Source organism: Peromyscus leucopus, chromosome 8b (genome assembly GCF_004664715.2).
Source record: "Peromyscus leucopus breed LL Stock chromosome 8b, UCI_PerLeu_2.1, whole genome shotgun sequence".
NCBI lineage: Eukaryota > Metazoa > Chordata > Mammalia > Rodentia > Cricetidae > Peromyscus > Peromyscus leucopus.
The window spans coordinates 21,896,028-21,922,905 of record NC_051086.1 but is presented as its reverse complement, the minus strand read 5'-3'; the positions used below and the strand labels follow the sequence as shown (position 1 = coordinate 21,922,905).

The window sequence follows — 26,878 nt, the reverse complement described above, 5'->3', positions numbered from 1 at the left end:
CATGAAAAAGGAAAGAGTAAGCCAGGCATGCACATCCAGCCATTCCTTTCTGCTTCCTGACTGCCTCGGCTTCCTGCTCTCCTCCTGCCTTTTCACAGTGAGCTAGTCCCCAGAACTGTGAGCCAAAGCAGACCTTTATTTTCTTCAGCTGCTTTTGTCTGAGATTTTGCAATGAGAAAAACTATAACAATCATCACAGCAGAAGGGCATGACAGCACAAAGCTGCCCACTTCGTGGTGAACAGGAAGAGGAAAAAGAGCAAGCCAGGGCTGCCAGGCTTTGTCCTGCCTCTGGCTCCCAGCCTAGTGTACAGTGCTGCCTACATTCAGCACAAGTTGTCTCACCTGAGCTGATGTGGTTGGTCTTTTGTGACATCCTCATGGGCACACCCAAAGTGAACTCCTAGAGGCATCTCTCATTCCAATCAAGTAGACGACCAAGATCAACCATGCAGCTCTCAGACTTTAAAATATCCCTAGCAAAAAGGAGTTCAGAGAGAGCTTACAGAAAAGAATCTTTCTCATGGGTGAGATGGCAGCATTCAGACTGAACCAGACTGACGCTGGCTCCAACACACATTAAGTTAATAGGCTGAGCTGTGCTACACGCCCTGAGACACGCTATGGAAGACAGCTGCAGTGATGGAGAACTGGCACAAACGGGACCCTGGTACCCCTAACTCAGATAGGGTGATTGGCACCTTCTGCTTCTTGTTTTTTCCATTGAACCTTGAACTTCCATTAGCCCACATGGCACCCCTGCCTCTGCTTCCTCTGTCTCTTAAGTGTACAATCTTCTTCCACATGCTTGAACATGTGGTCCCTCTGCTAGAGGTGAGATTCAACCCAAGATGGCGAGCTGGTTTATCGCTGTGACACAAGCAGGAGGCAGCTGTTGCCCATAAATCAAGTTGTCGATGTGTTGCCATGCCCATACTCTCCAGACCAAAGGCAACATTCCGAGGGATGCCCCCGCAGGGGGTGTCTGCAAACACTGCCCATGTTTGAAATTCTGCTCAGAATGGAATTGATGATGCAATCAATTCCTCAAGGCCTGTTCCTTGAAATGAGGATAATAACATTTTCTATTTACTGCCACCTCCAAAGCTTCCCTTTTAAGTGACTTTAATAACAAAATACACATATGCAAATATTCCATTTGAAACCATTTCCCCCACTGGCTGCAAGACGGGTGGGGTAAGAAGCTGCTGTATGAGTGGGGACACTCAAAGGGCTTTATTCTCATGCTCACACAGGAGTTATTTAAAAATAATTAATCCAGTTATCAGTTATCAGCTCAGTGGAATAATTAATCAATTGCAGAGCGATGGCTTACCCAAACACTGATTAAGCTGCTGGTGGCTGGCCTGTGTGAGAGGCTTCTAATCTGCTATAGAAATTGAACACCGCTGTGAAGTGTTGAATCCTGCACAATCGGCGTCAGAATTTGAACTTCACAAAAGTCTTCATTAAAGAGCTTACTATTCACTGTCTGAATCTAGAAAATGATTTGAGCGACTCTATTTAATCAGTGTGGGGACCTTGATGTAATATGTTTTAGTCAGACTTGGTGGTTCAGGACTAAAATCTTAGCCACTTTAGACCACAAGTTCAAGCCCAACCCTGGCTACAAAGTGAGTTCTGAGGCAGCCTGAGTAACTTTGTGAGACCCTGTCTCAAAATAAGAAGTAAAAATAAAGCTGAGTATATAGAAAAACTGAATGTTGTCATTTTATGACAATGACTGGGAATAAATTTCCCTAGAGCCAAGAACATCCTCTCTTTTGGTATCCTCATGAGGATCAGCCAAGTTTATATTGGCCCAGCACAGGACAAAAACCGTGTTAAGAGAAAGCAAATGATAGCCATGTTCTGTTTCTTAATGGGCCACTATGGCTGGAGCCAACCATTTGCAAAAGCTGAGTAAGTAGTAAAAGAGAACTAGCAAATGAGACCTTTGTCATCAGAGTGAGATCTGTGCTTCACACATCATTGATGGGGACCCAGCAAGACAACCGGTCTAGAGAAAAGTCCTTCCCTGGCTGCTGGCCACAGCTTATGGCATTGAAGACAAATGAGGACAACAGAGCCATTCAAACCCTTGTTGGGGTCTTCCAAGCATTCAACAGTGTTGTGTTTGGACAGAGAGAGATGCAGAACACAGAACTACTCCGTGTAATCTATGATATGAATTGTGTCCTCACCTCCACAGTCTGCATGGTGGCCAGCTGCCAAGTATTGGCATGCAGCTAGGTGGGATAATACTGTGTGTTCCCCAAGGGAACACAAACCAGGATCAAAGGCATCAAGAGAACAACTTACTGGGCCAGCTCTGAACAAGCCAGATACCTTAAATGGTGATTCACAATCCCCAAAACAAGAAGCAGGGAGGTCCACATGGTCTCTTCCTAGGCGGAAAAGCTCTGCTAAACACACTCAATATAAACAGCCCTTGCTTTGACATTGAATTCATAGTGACTGTAGCTCCCCCAGAATTTTGAGGGAGATGAAAGAAGAGGCTGATGGATAAGTCATTGAAAGGAAATGGCCCATCTATTCACCAAGGTTCAATAATGGTTGACAAATATATTATGGCCAGCATCCTCTAACACTGTTTGCTCACTTGGCATGCACTTATCCTAGGTCAAGTTAAACCTGGTAGTGGCTTCCAAATTAAAACAACACAGAATATTATTTTATTCTATCCACTTTTGCTTTTACATTTTCAGGATGGTAAATACACTATATTGTTTTTTAATTATGGTAAAATATATATTACGTAAAATTAACATTCTAACCATCTTAAGTGTATAATTCATGTAAACATTACCATTATCTACACACAGACCTCCCTTGGTCCTCATTTTGCAAAATGCAAATTCTGTGCTATTAACAATGATAATTCTCCAATCCCTTCCCACTGCCAACACTGCCAAGCAAAATTTTAGAGAGTTCAGTAATCTTTGTTGTTGTTTAATTAAGTATATGTATGTGTGTTATATATGTGCCTGCAAGCACAGGCAGTTACCCATGGAGGCCAGGAGAGGGCATTAGATCTGGAAATGGCAATACAGATAGTTTTCAATTGCTTTGAGCACTGGGAAGAAAACTCAGGTCCTCTGGATGAGCAACAAGGACTTCCCTTATGCTAAGTATTCATTTTCATACACATATACCTTTGGAAATCTCCACCCACATCAATAATTTGGACATCTTACATACCCAGAGGTCTCCCTCTTGCCAAGTTGATCAGTTTACTTTCCCTTTTCACATTTCTTGTACTTTCTCTGTCTTAATGCAAAGGTCTTTATGGGATACTTATTCATGATGTCATTTTATATTTTTTTATGTAGAGGGAAAGAAAGAGACAGGATAGCTCCAGGAAATTTTCAGAGTATTTACAACCTGAAGTTGGTAATAAAAGAACTCTGAGTTGTAGGATGTTCTCATCTACTCTGCAGCCTTGGTGAGATACAAGGGAGATGGTAAAATTAGGATCCATTTATGTATAATGGGTGTGTGTTGGTTGGCTGTACCTCTGCAGTGTCCATTGCCTCCTGCCCTTCCTCACATACTGGTCTTCTCTTAGGAAACCTTCCTGCATGTTCTCAATCTGAAAGATCTAGTTGAGCTGAGCCTGATGGATAATGAATATATGTTCACTTACCTGGCTTAACACTAACAATATGCATCTCATTTGGAGGCAGAACAGGGAAGAGGGTCCAGAGATTCAATTACAATTCTTCAACTTTCAAAAGCTATATCGTTCTGAGTGTGTTTATGAATGTTCCTGCACATTCCTGATACAATGGGGAAGCTCATTTCCATATCTTAGAACTGTTATATGACAACATGACTAATGCACACCCAGGAACATATAATATAGCACCGTGCCTGATAAATACATATATTAATATTAACAGTAGCATAAAAGTAATCATTATTTAGGGATATGTGGAGATGGTTCCATAGGTAAAGTGTTTGCTGCACAAGAATAAGGACCTGAGTTTGAATCCCAAGAACCCACATAAACCAGACACAGTAATACATTTCTGTAAAGGCAGTGTTCCTATGGTGAGCTGAGAGGAGGAGCTAGGAGAATTACCCGAAGTGTGTATGCTAGTTAGCTTGGTGTACACAGCAGCAGGCAACAAAACAAATACTTGGCTTCAAACAAGGTGGAAAACGAGAATCATTGAACCTTTGCTTGAGGTTGTCATCAAACCTCCACATGAGTTTCGTGGGGTGCACGTGCTCACAGTGACACATACATATATGCTCACATCTCACACACACACACACACACACACACACACACACACACACACACACACACAGATATTAAAAAATAATGTTAATTGATCTTTCATATTGAAGTAGACCTGGAGGATAAGGATGGCTCCATGGCACTGGATTTGGTTACCGAGGACAAGAATACCCACCTACTTATGTCTTCATTTCTTGCATCTCACCACTATAGGCCATTAGCAAACATGTTGGGAGTTCACATGATGTTACAACGTTTTGTTAGCTGTTGTTCTAGCTCACATATCTAGCTCATATTTCTTTTTTTTTTTTTTTTTTTTTTTTTTTTTTTTTTTTTTTTTTTTTTTTGAGTGATGTCATTTTGGTACATTCACCATTATTATACTTTATTTAATAAAGAAATACATTTTCTCTTGCAAAGATAGTAATTGCAAGTTTACAAATAAAACCACAGACCTCCATTCATGATGCTAAAATCTTCAACTTTAACCAGCAGCAAACTGATTTGTTTACAAATGGTCCATGGAACCATAAATAAAGACTATCAAAGGTCAAAGGAGCTTAGAGAACAGGTTTATTGACAACAATCTCATAAATACCCTAAGGGAAAATCTCAAAGTTTCTAAACCTAAAATGGTTAAAATCTGCTCTCACTGGCAATCCCTCAACAAAATAGAGTAACAGGTCACTACACATGAATGTCACATTCAAAATTCTCATATTTCTTTCTTTACTCATTTCTTAAGAGAGAAATTCCTTTGCTATGACTAAGTAAACAGGCAAAGGATTCAGAAATCCAATTCAACTTTTTTCCCCTCCTTCCCTTGGCCCAAAGCAGACTAAAGCTATGTGGCATGACTCTGAGAGGGTTGAGTTCTTTGGCAAATGCTCTCAGGCCCCATCAGAAATAATAAATGCTATGATTCTCCTTGGAAGTAGGGATATGCATTCACACAATGCAGGGTGTCTACTGAAGTCAACAATAAATATGAGGGAGCTCAGGCTGTAAGGGCTGAATGTATGGAGTCCATAGAATATACTTAAACCCAAACCCTCAGTGCCCCTGATGTGGCCTCATTTGGAAACAGGGTCTTTATAAAAGCAATTAAATTAAAATGAGGTCAGTAGGATGTGACCTAATGACTGATGTTCTTAATAAAGGAGATCTTCTAACTGAGCTACAGACTTGCTGTGGAAAGACTGAGTTAGAACACACCACAGGAACAGTGCTGTCTGGGTAGTCCAAGGAGAGCCAGAGACTATGGTCAACATCTGAAGCTAGAAGTGGCCTGAGGGATCCTCACCTGGAGCTGCCAGGCTGAGCACAGCCTGCTGAGTTCCTAATTTCAGTCTTCAGTTCTTTAGTGTAGGAGATTCATGTCTTTGCTTTACACCACTCAGATGACACAGGGGTTATTTCTAACCCACTGGCTATTTACAAAGTTCACAAACTCCATCCATGACTAGGTCCATAAGAGTGGCTGGGGCAAGACTTAATGCCACATGACAATCCCAGTGGTGCCTGGATTATGTCTTTTCTCAGTGTCAATCCTATATCAGCTTCAAGGGTACCATAAATCTCTTTGTGGGGAGTACCAGGTAATGGGCCTCATTGGTCTTTTCTGTTCCAAAGAGGTAAAGGATGAAGAATAGACTGTCCAGCCTCCTCCATTGCTCTAGTAGTATAGGCAGGTAGAGGCAGGCAAACTTTGAAGAAATATGTGCTTTTCCTAAGGATGATAGTATTCATGCCAAGATTGCTGGGTCCCAACCTAACTCTAGAAGCATCTCCACCCCTTGTGTTTACTTTCTCTACAGTTGACTTAATGAGTAGAGCAAATACTTTGGCTCCTCACTAAAAGCTCAAGCTTGGGTTTCTTAAAAAGGAATGCAAAGTAGCTAATGGACTGGGAGAAATTGGTTGTAGCTGGAAGCACATTTCAGAAGTACATTTTGTTTATATTAAAACCTCATTTAAGTATCAGTGCAAGGGAAAGCTGCTAACAGGCTGAGTTTAATATGACTAATAGTCATACAACTCTAGAACATTCCATTTCTGTCAACCCGAGAGATACTATTTAAAAACATTTTCAAGTCACTAATATGCTACGATGCCCTTAATACAGCACAAATTATAATAGGAAGACACACACTTGATACCAAGTGTTTGCTTAGGAGCTTGGTCACAAATTTGATCACTGTACTAATATGATGACAGGTTGCAAATACCTCATTCCTCTGCACTATCTCCCCATTAAGCCCCTGTTTATGCTGTTACAAATGGCACAGTTATTCACAGATTAGTTCATCTCTGAGACTCTGCGCGCTCTCAGTGCTAATATATGCACTGTCTGTGCCACCTACAGAAGGCTGGAATTCCCATTCTGACTCTCTTAAGAAAATTCATCATGTCAGATGCACTGCAGTCTGTAGAACATGATCTACTCTGGGTGGTCCAATGGGGAGGATCACAGATACCCTTTGAAGCAATTCACCGCATGCCAAGACTTCCCCTCCCAGGAGTGTGATGGGTGGTACACAGCCAGGAAAGAGCTTGCTCAGAGAAATAATCTTTTTAGAGCTCAAGCTCTACAAGACCTTGAAGGGACTTCTGGGCAGAAAAATTATAGGTCTGTCTATAGAAATATTCCCTAAGACATTCCCTGTGTCCCCACTCCAAGAAAGCAGAGGAATGCTGTTGCTCATTTGCTCCCCTTTACTCTCACGCTCTAGCCTCGCTTGCCCTCTATGCTGATTGCCGAAACTGACCACTATCCCCAAAAAGTAACAGCTGCCCTGGGCAAGAACAAAATCACCAAGAAATCAAAGATCAAGTCTTTTGTGAAAGTGTATGGCCACAATAACCCCATGAACACAAGGTACTCTGTGGATAGTCCCTTGGACTAAACTCTTGTCAACAAGGAAGCCTTCAGAGACCCAGCTCTGAAATGCAAGGCTGATGGGAGGCTAAGATCAAGTCTGAGGAGCAAAGCAGACAAGAACAAGTGCTTTTTGTTTTTTTGTTCTCACACTCCCCACCCCCAAACTTCAGTTTTAGGTTTTTTTTTTGTTCCCATCATTAAAAGTATATATATATATATATATATATATATATATATATATATATATATATATATATCCAGACACCTGGGAAGGGATACATGAAACACTGTCAAAATTTTAAGACAAAATCTCTTAAAATAATCCCAAATTATAGATACGGGGGGAGGAATCTCCATGTTTTTAAATATTGGTAAGTCATGTATTACACTTTTCAACCAACTATGCAAAAATGCATTGACCCTCGATGATACAGGTACTCCATTTGTCTCCATTTCTAAAATCTCTCCTTGATTTCATTGTGGTAAACTGCCAATGCTTTATAGATAACTGCTTATTAAACAAACTTCTTGTATCTGAAGGCTTTGATTATGGTGGGGCAATGGAATTTCATTGATGGTGTCCAGAGAAGACTTAGGTTACAACTGGGCCCAGGGTATGACTCATCTCAGTAATCCTCAGACACATATGATCCCTGCAGTCTACTCCTGTGCCTGCAGTAAAAAGAACGCAACTCACTGATCTGCAGTGAGACTAGTTCACAGCTTTGGTCCCACAGAACCATGCCCTGACTGTCCCTGTGTGTTCTCTGTACACTTGATGACTCCCTTTGCTCTGCCTCCAGGCTCTCTTTTGTATTCAAGTGTATTCACTTATAGGTACTCTCTCCCTTGACCCTCCTTCCTCTCATCCCTCCACCCTGCTTTAACAATAGGATAAGCAACACTTACAGTTCCTTCTCCCTTTCTCAGCCTTCAGATGTCTACCAGGACAAGCTTCATGGGACTCAGTCATTCACTTGCAATGCAAAGCTGTAGAACAGATTACAAATGCTTTCCAAAGGAGATTCACGCTGTTGTTTTCTTATTAGTGGTTCTAAGTGTATTTTATTGTATTATTTTGTTTTTGAGGCAAAGCTTTTTGAATACCAGGCTGGCCTTGAACCTGCTATGGAGCAGAAGATGATCTTGATCTCCTCGTCCTCCTCTCTATGCTGGGATTTCAGGTGTACTCTATTACACACTGTGTTTATATCCAGTGCTGAGACCAAACCTAGGGCTTGGTGCATGTTAGGCAAGTACTGTGTCAACTGAGTTACATTCCTAGTCCCCAAGAAATCCTTTACAATGTTCCTAAATAGGTTTTTTAAATTGTGTATTGCCTATTTTGCTATATTATCTGGTGGGTGGGTTGTTATTTTCATCAAATATTTTTTATTTCTCTAATATTTTTTTCTGTCTCATTTTCCCCTCTCCTTTTCATTTGGAATTACAATTAATTTTTGCTGCAACAATTACGTATTATTAGGAGGCACATTTTTTAATTTGCAGAAATGTCCATTGTGTGAATATCAGTATGCATTTTTCCCTGTTCTCAGTTTAGCTGCTCTGTTCTGTCTTCACACTTATGGATTTCTTCATTCAATATTCCACTTATGCTTGTCACATGTTGTAATTTCAGTTCCAGCATCTTGGTTTAGCTCCGGTTTATAGGTTTCCCTCTGTTTTTTTTAAGTTTCTCCTTTGTGAACTCATGTTGGTCTTTCTCTACAAGGCCTTTGATATTTGCAATAATTACTTTAAATCCCCTGTGTATTTTAATTCTTTTGTCTGAGTTGGAGTTGAGGCATTTTTAAATAACATTTTCCATTCTTTTGGAGTTTCCTGCATTTATAGAATATGTTGATATGTCCATCCACTACCACTTCCCTCCTAATCCCCCACTATGCCTCCCTCCTAGGTCCATGTGTTTTTAAAAGTTATTAATAAACCATAAGTGCAATAAAAAATGCCCATATGCACATGAATGTGTAGTCACACACTGAGGAATGAGCAACCTACCAACAGCTACGTCCCCATAGGAGAGTGACTCTCACTCCCTTCTTAGCCATCAACTGCCAATGATAGCTCCTCTGACAAGGGTGGACCGTGGCTGCCCCTCCTCCACCTAGGCTAGACTTTTGACTGGCTCAACTTTGTGTAGGTCTTGTGTAGGTAAAAGCAATTGCTGCAGGTTGATGTCTAATCCTCACATATTTTAATTCTAACCCGTGAGTTATCCCATAATCCTGCTTTCCTAATAAGTAACCAAAAAATAGCTTCTTAAACAGGGAGGGACTATTTTTTTTTTTTTGGTATTGCCAGTCATATGGTGTCTCCTGAAATGGATTGTCTCTTTCCTTGCAACACAGAACTAGATGCTTCCTATGAGAAAACAAATGGTTGTACTTACCTTCCAGTGAAACTGGCTGGAATGGTTCAAGACATGAGTTGGTTGTCTCAAGACTCTAATTGACCAACCTCTTGTTATATACTACCAGTCAAATACTTCTGTTTATTATGTTGTGTGCCTGATGCTTGCTATCAAAATGGCAGATACATGAAAACCAGGAATGTGATGCTGGGCATTGCATCTATAGCATGTTTGACAGATTAAGCAGGTTGTAGAGGGCTTGAATTGTCTTCCCTTCCACCAAATGGTAGCTGAGTTTTGTTCTACAAAGACTTAAAACACCTATCCACTTCTTTAATTCTGTCAGCATTAGCCTTCTCTCCTGCTCTCTTGGAGATGGTCTATTTGGGATGTGACCACAGTGTTACAGCCCTACCGCATGACCCTTATGAAGAACGGGGATTCGTCATAGTTCCTGAAGGGTCAGACAATTATAACATTGAGTTTTATATAGGACATAATCACTCAGTCACACATTCCTGCTTTTCTACCCTGTAAACACAAATTAAAAATTCCTATTCACGAATTTTACAAATTAAGGATACAGGGCAGATGTGGCTGGTGGGACAGGTTGACAAAGTCTTCTTCTGTACTTTCTATATCAGAGAATGGGATGTGGTAGTTTCAAAAAAGAATCATCTACATATGCTCCAGTATTTGGAGACTTGGGCCCCAGTGATGACATTGTTGGGAGAGCTGTGAGAGTTTAGAGCCTTATCTGTTTCCTGTTTGGAGTTAAAGATGTGATTTCTCCAGGTGATGGTGGCACACACCTTTAATCCCAGAACTTGGGAGGCAGAGGCAGGTGGTTCTCCGAGTTCAAGGCCAGCCTGGTCTATGGAGCTAGTTGCAAGACAGCCAGGACTACACAGCGAAATGCTGTCTCAGGGAAAAATCAAAGTAATTTCTCAGCTGCTTGCTGTTATTCCTGTGCCCTACAATGATGGGCTCTTATCCCTCTGGAATCTTAAACCAAAATAATCTCTCTCTTCCTTAAGTTGCCTTTGAACATGACATTTTATCATAGCAACAGAAAAGTAGCTAATACACTGTGTTAACTATCAAAAGTCATATTCACCAATATTCATTCAGTTCCTAATAATGCATGGGCACCAGGGAGCCGAAGGATGAATAAGACAAGCACATCCCAGGCCTGGCGAAATGAAATCTAACAGGACTGGGAAGGTAGGAGGCAGAGACCATGGGCTAGCAAACAGGCAGATAAACTGTATAATTGCAGAATGTGGGTAAGTGTGTCAAAGGTGATAAGCATGCTGACACATGAAGACTGAGAGTAGTATTAACTAAGTTTTGGAAAGGTCATTCATTCTGGTGCAGAAGAGAGGACAGGAGTGGGGCAATCATGATTCACTCTCCAAAGCAAGACAACTTGGCGAAGAGGGACAGAAACGCTGTTACTAACAATTAGTCCAGCTGTAACAGGAGCACTCCCAGGCAACTCCAGATATGTTTTTGCTAATGGAAAATAAGACTTTAAAAGAGATAATGTGGTCTTAGAGCTGCTGGAGGAAAGCTGAGCAGTCATGTCGATCTCAACTGCATGCCTGAGGGTAAACTTGGGAAGAAATCCATAGATGTGAGAGAAGCCAGAAGGTTGACTCTTCAGGAGAGGAGAGATGATAAGGAGGTGGAGAGATTGAGGGCGCCTTCCTGTCCAGTTCCATCACCTTATTTAGATTCCATCACAGAGAAACCAAAATTAATGTTTCTGTATGCAAGGGAGAGGTGAGTGAGGGCGTGGTAGAGTGTAACTAAGATTTTTCAGTTATATATAAATAATCTACAGCCTTTTAGACAAAAGGACTGGAAACTAGGGTAACATATCAAAGTTAGGGAACATTAAACAGCCCTAGTCACTGTTCCTCGGAAGAGTAACTATCTCTTCCTTTAAGGTCTCATAAGGGTTCATTTCACATCTAACATGCATAGTTATTGCATCCTGTAGGACCATTGCAATATTTGACACTCTCTAGCAGACTACAACATTCTTGGAGGCAAGATAGGGTCCACATTCTCAATCACACTGTGATAGTTAGCTTTAATTGCTGGATTGGCACAAAGGGGAACCACTGAGACTAGAGCCTCAAGGGTCTGGATCAAATTGGCCTGTGGATGTATGTGTGGGGTATTGTCTTGGTTGTTAATTAATCCCTTCCACTGTGGGCAGCACCATCCCATAGGCTGAGCCTTGAACCATATAAAAGCCAAGACATTTCACTGAGAGCAGGCAAGCTACCAAACAAGGATCTATTTGTTTCTCTATGCTTTTGACTGTGGACATGATATGACTATGTGTTTGAGTTCTTGTCTTGACTTACCCTCAGTGAAGGACTGCAATATGGAACTGTAAAGCAAATAAACCCTTTTTTCCCTGAACTGATTTTTGCAAGACTACATACAACAACAGAAATGAAACTAGAAAGCATGCTTATATTGGATATTCATCAAAATCTTTTAGAGTATCCCAATGATTGTACAATTCCAAAATCTCAATGTGTCTCAAAACAGATCAGCAGCATAGATGGTCGGCATGTGACATGCCCAGAATGTCCATCTTCAACAGATGGGACCCTTGTTCCCCATGTTTTCAGGAAGATGTGCTCACAAAGGCTTACACTGTTTATTAGGAGTCATTTCTCTTATTGCTAGATGTGGCCAGAGGGCAGCATGACAACATGCTGCTGTGGACAAAATGCTCTGTACTCAAAGCTTTCCAAATTCTAAACTGAGCCCGGCACATTTCTCCATAGCCATCACCCCTACCTCCCCCACGCCCACAACCCCTGCTTCATCAGCTCTGCTTTTGTCCATCAGTGCAGAGTGTGATAGTCTGGTTCCAATTTCCACTCTGCACCACCTGAGAGCTGAGCAAGGCAGGGAGGCTGAATCTTACACATTCAGTTTCAAGGGAGCACACTGGGCACGGTGCTCTTAGCTATTTAGAAAATTATATTTCCTAGGGCTACACTCCCAAATCAGTTTATGCAAAGGGAGATGGCTCGGCAGTAGAATATTTAGGAGCAAATGAACACAGCCAGGTTAATCAGAACCACTTAAATGTTAACTCAGCTAACTTGAAAAGAGCTGGCTATTTAATTCAGACATTTATAAAAAAAAAAAAAAAACATGCCTTTGGTGTAAAGTTGTCAAAACATACATGCAATCATGATTAAGCTTGCAAAGCCACTGAAAATAACAGTATAAGGGTTGCCAGAAAATTTAAATCTCTACGTTGTTATCGGCAGAGAACTCTTGAGTGTGCATTTATCTATGCTTGCATGGGCTGTATCTGAGGCAGACAGGGTTTTAGAAATCATGTCCTCAGGTTTTCTATCCAAGAGAGCTTCCATATTCTTAAAAGAAGCCTGTAAATGAGAAATGATGCCTGGGCAAATATAAATGCATCCTATATAGCTGTTTTCCTTGTGTATGAGTGGGACACCATCCCATCAAAACCTGTGTTGTGATTACAGAACCCTGTAGTACAATGTCCTGATTACATCCTCAGCACACTTCACTTTCTATTTTGAGACATAGTTTTGCTAAGTTTCCCAGGCTGTCTTTGAACTTATGATCACCCTGCCTCATTGGGTCAAATAGATGGGAATATAGTTATATGCCAACAGGTCTATCACCACTTCACCCTTTCAAGACGACAGCTGGTAGGGCCTGTCATAGGCAAGTCAAGTGAAGGGTTAACAAAGGAGACCTCTGCATCCACCCTTGCCATGCCCAGACAGCTGATCCTCTCTGATGGCCCAGTCTCTCTTGCTTACTCGTAACAGACTTTTCCTGTGGGCATGGTTTCTCGTTATTTACTGGAGGCAGGAAGAGGCACTGCCATATCACTTTGCAATTGTGAACTGTTCACTTTATAGACACAGTTTACTGTGTGGTTCTGATAGATATCTAGACAGACAGACACACAGATGATCTGGAATCAAACCGAGTAACTAGCTGGAAGTGCAAAGTTTTTTTGCCTCACTGGCTCAGAAGTTAGATTTCATACAGCCCTACCCCAGTCCTTGTGCCAAATTTTTACTTTGTAATTCCTTTTCTATATAAAAAGCCTAGTATACAAAGAAAAACTATTTCAACTACTTACCCATTCAGTGGAGTGGTCTTGATGTAGTCAGATCTTAAAATAGAACCCATAGACCTGTAAGACCTCAGCTAACATTCTAGAAAAATCTCTGCATTTTAAACAAACAAACAAACAAAAAACCCTCCTCTTTGTAAGACAGGATCCAGGAGGTGACTGTCAAAGAAATTAACCCAAGCACCCAAAACTACAGAAACTCATCAGCACACTTTCATAGCTTTCATAACTAGCTAATTAAGCAGGCCAGATATGTCTAGCTGTCATAGCTTGAAGACAGTTGGGCTCTGCAAAGACCTGGCCTCAGTTCTAGGACTAACCTCAGATGCAAAGTGCAAGCACCTAACTGCTTTCTTCATTTCACAGCAGCCCTAACTAGCTCCAATCCTTTCCCCCATGAGGGTCCATACCGACCTCCTACTCAGGTATTCCAGGGGTTGCTGAGCTATGTCCCATAACTGAAAACAAGGTCTATGAACAAGCAGACTTGACTTCAAACCCAAACTGTACAATGAGGTAGGATTCTTGTAACTAATACATCACTCATTTTATTCCTGTGTAAGTTCAGAATAAAGAAAATCTTCTTAGTAATGTGTAAAATGTTTAATCTGGTGTATGTATCCAGTGACCACAGGTTTTAGTGTTCTCAGGCCAAGTGATTCAAGAGCTCAGGGATATTTTAGGAATGTCCTTGCCTCTGCCTCCCACAAGTGAACTGAGCTACTGTAATTGTATAAGGGTATTTGTTTATCATTCCCTGGGTGTAGAGCATCACTCAGGTCACTGTAGGAGAAAACACAAAGGGCAGGACCATGCACAGAAAGACAAACATTGCGTGATCTCTATGCACCTGTCTGCTTCCCTTCCTCCATGCTTGGGAGAACCTGCCTGCCCTGGACTCACCCCTAGGTGGGATCTGAAGAAGTCAAATTCACAGAAGCAGAGAGGATGGAGTTGGCCAGGCAACTGAGGGAGATGCTGTATGATGACACAAAATTCCAGTTACACAGAGGGCTGATTAGTGCTGAAAACCAGGCTTTGCTGCCCTAAAAGAGAGTAGATCTGCAATGTTACCACCAAAAAGGATAACAATCATGTAAGATAATATGTATGCCAATGAGCTCGAGTAAAACATTTCATGATGTACGTATATAAGGACACCAAAGCACACATGTGAATGTGTAAAATTTTTATTCGTCAATTTTTTTGTGAAGGTGTGTGTGTGTGTGTGTGTGTGTGTGTGTGCTGGGGTGTGTACATGTGAGGGCAATTGCCATGCACAGAGACCAATCATTGTTGTCATCTCTCTGTTGCTATCAACATTTTTTGTGACAAGTTCTCTCTCTAGTGTGGAGCTTGTCAAGTAGCTTAGACTGACTTGCTGGTGAGTCCCAAAGACCTGCCGGCCCCTACTTCAATATAACTGGGCTTCTAAGTGAGCACCACCACACATGGCTTTCTTAAAATTGGGTTCTGGGAGATGAAATGGGTCCTGTTACTTACAAAGTGAGCATTTTTCAATAGATTTATCACCTAAGTCCTTGTTTGTTGATCAACAAAGACTTACAAGAAGGGCCAGGTCTTAGATCTACAATAACTCTACCCCAGAAGTTGGTCCAGGGAATGTGTGCATATCTCAAGCTGTATGATGAACAGGAAGCAGAAAGCTGTTCAGAAATGAGGATGCTAAAAGGAAGAAGCCCGTGGGTCTTATCAGGCCAAAAGTAGAGCTCAAAGCATCATGGGCAATTGATGAAAGAAAAATGACCTGGACTCCTCAGATTATGTTTTAGAGGACCTTTGGGCAAAATCTACCTCTGGTATAAGACAGTTGGATAGGTACAAAATCCTCACGTTGGAAACAAGCATTTGAATATGAACCACTAGGACATGGACTTCCAAATACCACTGGTGTTCTCATTTAGAAGTGGTTATAAATGAGTCTCTGTGTAAAATGGGCCTCCAAGTGATGTAGTGAGCATAAGCCTATCACTCACATAGATATCCCCTTCATCTTCTGCCCTCCATCAGCCAATCAAGATCCACTAAGTCCATGGGACTAGCTAGATGTTGGATTTAAATGCCAGGAGTCAACATAATCATTTCTGCCTTCAAGAGTGCATATCTTTTTCTTTTTTTTAAGATTAAGACAAGTGAACAGACACACAAACTATTACCCATAGTTATTTTTAAACTCTTGGCAGTAGAGCAATAAAGCAGAATAACAGACTATAAAGCTCTTGGGGTTTGTTTATTTGGTCTTATTTATTTTCATTTTCAGTTTAATACCTTCAGTATACCAAACATGGATTTTCTAGTGTTATCTTATCATAAGGAAATACCCATGACCACTGGGATATGGACAGAAGAAATTATTTCCTCATAGTTATGGAGATAAGAAGGTTGAATGGGGATATAAGGACAGGTTTCCCAGGATTCTCTGCCTATGTCCTTACATCATGGTCATCCCTCTTCTGTCTCTCTATTTCTCTGTTTCTCTCTATTTCTCTCTATGTGTTTCTCTCGGTATGTGTGTCTCTTTCTGACTCTGTCTCTCTCTCTTTCTTCCTTCCTTCCTTTCTTTCTTTCTTTCTTTCTTTCTTTCTTTCTTTCTTTCTTTCTTTCTTTCTCTCTCTCCTTCCTTCCTTCCTTCTTTCTTTCTTTCTTTCTTTCTTTCTTTCTTTCTTTCTTTTTCTTTCTTTCCTTCTTTCTTTCTTTCTGTGTGTTTGTGTGTATCTGCTTCCTAGTCATCTTCTCCTATAAAGACACCAGTTGTATTGGGCTGGGTCAAACCCATATGTCCCCACTTTATCTTAGTCATCTCTTTAGACTCTTGTCTCCAAATACCATACTATTCTGGGATATTCAGGGTTTGGGCTTTGCCATATGACTTTCAGGCAGTGCTGTTGTTAAAACTGAAATGCCCTGACAACCACATTTCAAACATTCAGTGAGTAGTTGGTTGTGCTACTTTGAAGACTGTGGAAGCATTAGGAGGTGGGACCTGACTGTAAAAGTGGGTCACTAGGAACGGGTCTTTGAAGGCTACACCTATTCCTGGTTAAGACCACAATCTCTGTTTACTGGTCCAGTGTCATGTGAGGAATCTCTGGTAGATACTTGTGCAATAAGGAACTAAGCTGCCGTGACATGCCTCCCCCTCCACCATGGGCTAAATCCCTCTTTGAAAATGAACAAAAAACAAACCCTTGCTTTTTTAAGTCATGTGTGTCAAGTATTTAGGTCACAATGACATAAGAGTAACTAACCCAGAGAGACACAGCTCAGCCCACAGCAGCATGAAAATCCAATATCTACAGAGTGATGCTAAAACATCAAAATATTTCACCTGCTAAGTTTTAAAATCAATATTCTCAATTCTCATGCTCAATATGCCACCTCAGAAGCAGGTTAGGAATCAATGTTCTCTTGGTCCATTCCTATTTAGTCCCCAGAGTCAAAGGCAGGTTCAGAGCAAATGGGGCTTTTTACAAACATTCTAGGTGGTATTCAATGGTGGTCATTTAAGAAATACTAACTTCTCGGAGTGGCATGTGATGATCTCATATATTCCATCCACTATTTGTAAAGAATTCGGTATTCACAGTACCCGGGTACATTACTGAACTTGTACAAGAGAACGACAATGCTCCAAAGACACAGAAATCAAGCCTGGCTCCCCAGCTTCCAGGACTCATGAACACTCACTGTAGAGTTGGTTAAGTGTTGACAAATCACTGTATAGGCTGTGAGCTGCCAGCTCCTTGCAATGGAAGTGGGTCAGTATAGACAGATCTCCCAGCCCTGTGCCTAGCATCAATGATAGCTCTGCCCTCCCTGCTGCCAACACCACAAAGCACTGGCAATGCTCAGAGGCATCAGGGAAGCATTGCAGGATGTGATGAAGAGCCAGCTTTTAGCAAACCTTTCCCCAAACTCTCGGCTCTGCAATTCTCCAACTTTGCATGTCTCCCCAGTGTATCAGTAGGGATTCTTTGATCACAGGAAAAAAGGAGCGGGTTCTGACTAACTTCAGCAGAAAAAGAGATCACTCAAAGGATGTGAGGTAGCTCAAGGGATAGATGGATGGATAACCAGGCTTAAAGACATAAAGAGAGGAATCAGGGAGGATCTAGGATGTAGCCCAGGGAATCCCTCTTCACTTAGTTGTACAGGGGTATCACCATATAAATGAATTCACTCCTTATTTTCAATGCCAATGTTCTTTTTTTTCCTGTTTTACATCACTACAGTCAATATCCAATGGCTCAGGAGTAAGAGTCCAATTGGTCAACCTTGGTCATATCTCCATCCATCAGCTAAAGATGGACCCTTGATTTATCTTCCCTCCAAGACTGCACATAATGGGAAGATGAAGTAACCCTTAGGGGACAATATGGTGCTAGCTACCTCTGGGTAATTATCAAACATTCTGTAGTCTAGAATCATCTGGAAAGCACGTTTCAGTGAGGGAGATTCTAGATTAGGTTGGCCAGTGGGTGTGTATTGTGGGTATTACCTTGATGATGTTCATTGTAGTGGGAAGACCCAGTCCAATTGTGGGACCTAGTTCCTGGGTTTGGACCCTTGACTCTATGAGAGTATGAGAACAGATTTATTGATTTATTGATTTGTTTCTGTTCTTGGTGTAACAAGCTGTTTAGGTCCATGCTGTCTTGACTTCCATGAGTTTGTGAGATAGCATAAGCTCTCCTCTAAGTTGCTTTTTATCACAGCAATCAAAAAAGAAACCATCAATCTACCTGTTGTGCTTGATGTACATCGCTCACATACATATAAACATAGCCTAAATAAGGGTGATGCCAGGTCAGAAAGAAATATAAAGAGCTCTGCTGTCCCAATATTTCTTAGGGTCACAGTGTCAGAAAAAAATATGTTGTGTTACTAACACGATCTTTCTGCTTCTTGGTTCTCTGGAGCTTTAAGAAGAAGTACACACAGCTTGCAAAAAAAGTAAGGAGAATTTATTCAGGAGCCAGATGATAGAACAGATCACACACCTTCATGAGAGCACTGGGTAACTTAAATAAGGACCCATGCTTACTTTCTGTTTAGGATTTCTCTTTATGGGGCCCAGGAGAAGGAGGAGTTGGTTGCTAAGGGGCTTAGTATTGGTAATTCATAGTTTTGATGGACAGACTTGGGCTACATAACCCTTTCTCCACTGTGCATGTACTTTCCCATGGTGCATCTGGTTTTAATCATATGCACATCCAATTAGACATAGGCATAAGATGGTAAATATGTTTTTCTTCCCTCAAAGTTAACTAGATGACACAGCTTGCCTTACTATATATGTATCCCAAACTGGTTCAGGCTGGATTTGTCCCTTGCCTTCTTTCCCCAGACATGCTCTAGGACATGATTGAATGGCAATTTTCCATAAAAGGGAGTCACCAAGTAGCTAAGAATAAGTAATTTATTTCTTTGTTTGAAGTGGAGCATGTGTGCAGCTCTATGCAGGTAAAGGCCCTAGGTACCAAGTGTACTATTAGAAGATGGGGTGCATGCCTCAACCCAAGCAAAGTGGAGTCCCGGGCTGTTACTATTGTTATGACTGCTGACATCAATTCTACTGAAACCCAGTGGCTCGTTTCCTCTCCTCCAAGGAGGGACAGCTATTGCTGTCCTAGCAAGGATCTTTTTTTTTCCCCCAGGGAATGGTATTCAGACCTCTGAGGAATAGAACAGGAAGACAAGTTCTCATGGAGGCATCAGTTAACGAAATGAAGAGATCCATGACAAAGGGAAATGTCATCATTGTTAGCAGTTTTGCTGGGAGCCTTTTGATACAGATTTAATAATAAAATAAGAAACAGGACAGATTTTCCCTGGGAAGGTATATGACAACTGGGAGAATGGGCTGAGCCAAGTGCAATGGATAAGGAGAGAGGCATCACTTTGCAGTTTCCTAGACTATCAGTGTTGCAATGGTCACAAAAGCTCAAAGAAGCAGAGACTAATGAGCGTATGTCAGTCACAGGATTGGCCTCCACAGATGAAGGAAGGTGGCTGCCAGCGCAATTGTTTATTCAAGGTTCACAATGAAGATGGGGAAATCACAATCTGTCACTAATTCCTGGATTTCTTGATCCATCCTTTTGTGTTACTCAGTTAATGCTCTAGCCAAAGTCAGGGAGCACATGAGGTGTGAAAGGAGGGGTGCAGAGGGCAAAGTTTTGTGAGTAAATTATTTTTTAGGCCTCCATATATAGTGACAAGCCCCCGCTGCTTGGAGAAAAGTACAAAGATGGAGCCATTAGTTGGATAATACTGAAGCAAGCAGATATCTGCTAAGGTTGTATTGTTGTTGTTGTTGTTGGTGGTGGTGGTGGTGGTGGTGGTGGTGTGTGTGTGTGTGTGTACATGCATGTACATGTATATGTATGCATGTAGGCTGTGTTTATGTCTATGTAGGAGCACACACACACACACACACACACACACACACATACACACACACACAGAGAGAGAGAGGAATGTACATTTGGTGTCTGTATAGAATGAGGGAGGCTGACAACCCAGATTTCAGGTCTGAGTCCTCAATGTCCTTGCTTCAAATCCCCTGCTACCCTTGATTTCTGCTCCTGACCCAGCTAGTCACTGAAGTCTGGCTTCTGCCAATCCTTTGGATGTTCATATGGAGAACAGGGGTCAGAAGAAGTAAGCAATTAAACCTTTCCAATGCACATCTGGGTAGACAAGGTGTCTCAGTGGATTAAAACTCATCCTACTCAAGCCTGATGTCCCAAGATTGATCCTCAGAACTCATGGTGGAAGCAGAGAACTGACTCCCCAAAGTTGCCCTCTGAACTCCACACACATGCCTTGGTGTCTGTGTGCCCCATGCTCATGTATGCACATTACACAAAGACAATGACAAATAAATTAAATGCATGCATATGTGATGAATATAATAATTTATGTCAATGAACACTTTGATGATTCTAGGCAAAAGTACATATATGTGGCAAATGTCATACTCCTTGTGGAGTCTCACAAACTGCTGGTTGGAAGATTTAAAGTCATCTGGGATCAATTTGCCCTTCTCTTAGAGATTGATGAAGTATTGAGTTATTGGTGATGCAATATAAAAGCAAGCACACTTTTTTGTTTCAAGCCCTTGTTTCAGCTTCCTGTATGGTTATGGGAGAAGATAGAAAGGGACTACATTATGAAGCAACTTTTATAAACATTTTTTTAAAAATGTAAACTTAGTAATGCACATTCAATTTGTGGATTTACATATAAACCTAAGGCATTTTCCTTGTAGGAATACTCTGTAGATGGAAAATCCTTTACAGCCTTCATCTATAAAACTCACCAACATTTCTTTCTCCACAGGGGTCAGCCAACTATGGCTCATGGTTTTTTTCTTATAAATAAAGTTTTATTGAAACACAGCCTCAACCACTCACCTTGTATATGTCTGCTTTCCTATACAATGACACTACTGTTATAGTCACCACACTGACCTTATGGCCTGCAAGAGGCTACTATAACCACACTCTGGCTTTTCAAATATGTGCCCAACCCCCGTCTGTGTGACCCTAAACTTTGCATCACCTCTTCTTTTACATGTGTGTGTATGAGTGTGTTTGTATATGAACAGGAACACATGTGTGAGTATGTGCACACATGGATGTGTGTATACAAGCATATATGCCTGAATTACATCCATGTGAAGGCCCAAAGACAACATCAGGAGATATTCTCAGTAATATCATCTACTTCCTTTGAGACAGGCTATCTCATGATCTTGGAGTTCAGCAATTGGGCTGAACTGTCTGGTCACTAAACTCCTAGGATCCTCCTCTAGCACCAGAATCACAAGTGTCCAACCCTTACTCCTGGTTGTTTCTCCTAATGAGATCCAGCTCAGAGCCTCGGACTTGCAAGTCCAGTGTTTTACCGTGGAATTATTTCCTCAGGCCACGGAACCACATCTGCTTTTGCTTAAAGTACAATCAGAACAAGAAGACACATCTCAGAGACATTCTGGCTGCAGACCATCTCCAGACTCCTGCCTCCCACCCCACTCCCCCACTAATACTCTCCCATCCTCTGGCCCATAGCTAATTGAACTAATTTTTGAGGCTTGCTTTCATAGAGTGTTTCCAAAGCATTTAACTTCGTTTTCATAGAAACAGCTCTTTTTCTTACTGCACTCATTTTTCATCAGTTTACATAATATTGCACTAAATAATGTAATTACAATAACAAGCGCAGCTGGCAGAGGCAGCTCTGGGAACACATACAACCGACTGTTGGCAAGCAGACACCACAGCGGGTGAAAAGAAAGGTAGACTCATGCACAGCAGCCACAGCCTGGGATGGTGTGGCCCCACCAACATGATTTCTAAAGGTACAGGGCAGTATCTTACCCATTCATCCACTAAGTTTCATAAGTGAAGGCCAGTAAGATAAGAGTTTCTCATCTGTGCCTCTCCGTGTAGCATGGACTTATATGATATTTGCCAGTTTCACAGGGACTTTGGAGGGAGTTATTTGACAAATGCTTGTTTTTTTCCCCACTAGCCTGCAAGGTATCAGAGTATGAGAAATGTATTGGTTTTATTACGGCATTACATCTCCACTATGCAGACAGTGACTGGCATCTGGTTCACACTCAAAAATATTTCCTGAATAAATAACTGGATGGAGGCAGGCTTTCCCACAATGAGCTACTCAGAAACTACAGTCAAGAAAATATAAATCTGGAAGCAGTCATGGGGGTTTATAGTTCCTTCTCTGCTCCCCTAAGAATAACTGAGGAATGCATGGATGTTGAAAGAGGGAGGGTGAGGTGAGAGACTCATTCTGATAGCTCAATTCCAGGCAGTCTAGAAGATTCATTCTCTGATGCCTGGATGAAGGCAATGGGTTTAAGCCAAGAAGATCATTAGCAATTTGCATTTCTGCAAGCCACATCACTCTTGTATCTTGCAGAACTGAGAAACTTGCTTCGAACTGGCAAATTAAATATTGATAATGTAGATAGGCTATACGACATCTTTCAAGAAGGCTGGCACCCTGATTTCCGTGTTTTGAAAACTTCAGCCATTTGTGTTCAACTACCAGCAGTTTTGTCATAACTCTGGGCAATCAGTAACATTGTGTAGCTCATATTTACCTTGAAAGCAACTCATTTTTAACCTAAATGGATGCATTTGCCAAGGAAACTTGGCATTGCCACCGCAAACAGAAAACCACTATCAGTAACTACAAATAATGTTGATGGGAGAAAAAAAAACACAGAACTACTGAACTTTAACAACAATTAAAAATGTTTCCTATGCAATACTTTTACTAAACACCCCATCACATTCATTGTTTAACCTTTGAGCACACAGAGGCTGGGAAATGTCTCCCACAGTCTCAGGGACCAATATCCTTGGTCCCCAGCTGCTGATGCTGTTCTCAGAGGAAACAGAACCTTTAATAAATTGAGCCTGGATCCAGGATGTGGATTGATGGAGGTGAGGCTCGAGGGCTATTGGAGGGACAGCTCCACTCTGTGCTGGAGAGCTCTGCTTTTTGATACACCTAAATGTAACAGCATGGCACAGAACAAGCTCATGCCCATGCTTTGCCTGCCACGATGGACTACATCTCCCAAACCACCAGCCAAAATAAATTCTTCCTTAAATTGCTTCCTGCCAAGTACTCGGTCATATAGAAAAGTAACTAACACATGTATACTCCTGTGCATGTATGCATATACACACATGCACAGGCAGACCTCATAAAATAGGTACAATTATTGTCTCCAGTAGACCATATAAGGAACTGAAAGTACAGCAGATTTTAAAACTATGCACAAATGCACAAACCTTGCTAAGTTCAGACATTATTTCAGTGGGCCTAGCTCTAGGCCCCTAATTCTTGACTGCTATATTTTGCAAACAATGCTTTTGAAGTTGGCATAGATGCTCAGGCTGCTGCAGGCTTAAAGCCTGAGGCACACTCCCTCTCTGTTATAAAGAAAGCTTAGAAAGTGTTACAGCCTTGTTGAATCTCTTTTAGTTTAAACTATGACTTCCTCATTGACATAAAAAGGATTGAGAGAGAATTGAAAAAAGAATAACTTTTTCTCTAAATGTTTTACCCTTTCTGAAAGACGTGGTGTTTGGCTCTCTGAAAATGTTATCCCACAGGATGAGCATCTCACAGGCTGAGAAGTACAATGCCACAAGTCCAGTGTGGCACATACTTCCCAGCAAACAAAATCCTTTGCTCAGCTCTTGTCTGCATGTTGAGAAGGTAAGTCTCACTGTACTTGGTAGCCAATGTCTCCATTCCCCTATAATATCCAACCCCTCAAGACAAGGGTAGAGGCTGGTGGGTTTTCTTATATTATCTGAGAGGATCAGTGTGAAACTGATTCAGAGGCCTAGATGGTGCAATGTTTATAAAAAAGTAGAGAGTAGTTTGATTTTCATGACCACTAAAAAGGAAGGAAAGTGGGGAAGGAAGAGGAGGAGGAGGAGAGAGAGAGAGTGAGAAGAGAAAGAAAAGGAGGAGGATGGAGAAAGGGAAGGAGAAAGAGGGAAAAGAAAAATAGGGAGGAGAGGAGGAAGAAAAGAAGTGGGGGAGCAGAAGTGGAGGAGGAACAAGAAGAGGAGAAAACAGAGCAGGAAGAGGAGGAAATGGAAGGAGAAGAGGAAGAATGAAGAGGAGGAAGGAAGGGTAGAGGAAGGAGGAAAGAAGAGATGGGATACAGCGGATCTATGCTAAATTTCACCAGCCAGAACAGAGAGAGTTAGAAGGGCAGATAGTGTAAATGGAGAAGACGGGGGGAAATGACCACACAGAAGACTGAGCTGTCAAAACCGAGAGCAGGGTGTGCTGACCCATGCCTGGAAGTTCCAGCGCCACTGATGAAGAGGCAGCAGGCCAGCCAAATGTTCAAGGCCTGCCTTGGGTTCACAGGGGGTTTAGACCAACCTGAGTCACCAGCTGAGAAGCTTACTTAAAACATATCCAAGAGCTAAGAAGGTAGTCTAATTCATAAGACTCGCAGGCATTAGGGCCTGAGTTTGATCCCCAGAATCCAGATTTAAAAAGCAGGGTATGGTGGAAGATTTGTACTCCTAGTCCTTGGGAGGCAGAGACAGGAGCATCCCTGGGACTTGCTGGCCAGCCAGCCTAGCCTACTGAAGCATCAAGCCAGCGATTAAAAAAAAGCAAGCTATATGATACCTGAGGAATGAAGCCAAGGTTGTTTCATGGATTTCACCTGCATGCATCTCATTCTCATAAGGGAGGCAAAGAGGTATCTAACATTGTGTTATAACATGGAGGAGGTTCCCTGTGGGAAATGGATACCTGAGTCAAATGGAAAAAAGAAAATATCATTGCATTCTCTTTGATGCCAAAATTGAGTGGTATAAATGTTCATTTTATTAATTGCAAAGTGGTATTTATTCATTGACTTAAAACACAAATTAGTTCAAAATTCTAGAAACAGGGTGCAAACAATAACTTCAAATAAAGCAGCTATTTGTGATAGCAGTGGTGGGATGAGAGTGTAGAGGGGTCCCTGGGGCTGCACATGGGTCACAACTAAATAATCCATCATATAGAGTACCTAGCTTTACCATTTGACAAAGAACACCCTCCTCGATTCTATACTGCACCCTATGGACAATGCCCTCATCAAATCATCAACCCCTCAAATTGCAGACAAGCCCTTCTTTGTCTTCTATACCCTTAATTCTCCAAGGCAACATCATTTGCAATAGAGAACTCAGTGCTGTCTGATTTCTGGGGACTGTGTCAAAGCCTCCTGGAGATATACGCATCCAGTGCTCTTTATCTAGCACTGACCTACTTCTGGCCATCTTCCTCATCCAAACAGGAGAGGAAAATCTGAAATTCCAATACATTATTTACTAGGATAAACCACTCATTCAGGTTGCAGAGAGAAAGCAGTAGGAGAGTTCAGTAAAGCTTAGAACAAAAGTCATTAAAAACATTTGAGACAGTGTCTCAGTGGGCCCATGGTAGCCTCAAACTTGCTTGTATCCCTTTGTAGACAAAGATGACCTTGAATTTCTGACCTTCCCACCTCTACCTCCTGAGAGGTGTCACACCATACATTTATGTCAAGCAGGGCTTCATGCATGCCAGGTCAATGATCTACCAGTGAACTACATCCTCAGCCAACAAATGTCTTGGTGTCTGTCTCATGCAGGAATTGGACTAATATGTTAGAAGAAATGTGGACTGAGATGAAACATTAATAGAGGCCTGGGTGGGACATTATATCAAACATATAAGCATAACAAGAAAAGAAATCTCACCATCTCATTTCATACAGGCAGATACATTGTTTGTTTGATAAGATTTAACAAACCAGTCGACAGATGCAATCAGAAAATAGAAAGAATTCTACAAGTCCTGGTCACCTGGATCTTTTAGCTCAGCAAACGTCCTTAGATGTAACTAGCAGTGTACAAAGGCATCAGATTCATTTACTGCATTATTTACTCAAACACTTTGGAGTACCATAGTCCCCAGGCCTCCACCTCAAACACTGCTATGTTTGGAAAAGCCACAGATTCCATTAGTTTTCATAGCAATCTGAAAACACAAAGTTAAGTCACATGGTCCAGTGAGAATGACCGGTCCCCAGCAGTGATATCAAAGAGTGGTCAGTTTTAACCTTAAACTCTGTTCCGAAATATGAGCATGCTTCAAAAACGAGTGGAGCACAGAGGCAAGGAATCCAGGTATTTCATAAATTCCACAAAAGCCCATGCAAATAAGGATGTCCAACTAAGACATAGTGAAGACAGAATGGAACCAATGAGAAAAAAATTCTCCTTTCCCAACAAAAACTTTCATGCAACTGATACACTTGAATGTGGAAACTCACTGCTAAATAACAGAATAAACTACAAAGTTTAACATTCTGGCTTCATCTCCCTTGTATACAAATGACACCAAGATCCAAAGTGTATGGATAATTCAAATTCTCCTTAAAAAAAAAAAAGCCTTGATACAGGTGTTGCTCAGTAATCCCAGTCCATAGCAAAAGTGCATTTTAGTTACTCAGCAAACAACCATGAACTCACATGAGGAAGGCAGCAAGGAGTCCTCGTGACCTTTGTGATCACTTAGACCTCATGTTGTACATAAAAGAAGTCCAATGATGTCAAACAAATTCCACAAGAGA

At 41.5% G+C, this 26,878-nt stretch overlaps 1 protein-coding gene across 17 annotated transcripts in view; it reads right to left on the bottom strand.

Moving 5' to 3' along the window:
• Rbfox1 (RNA binding fox-1 homolog 1) overlaps positions 1–26,878 on the bottom strand; it is a 1,601,479-nt gene that overhangs the window by 579,800 nt on the left and 994,801 nt on the right. The gene's annotated exons all lie outside the window — the stretch shown is intronic.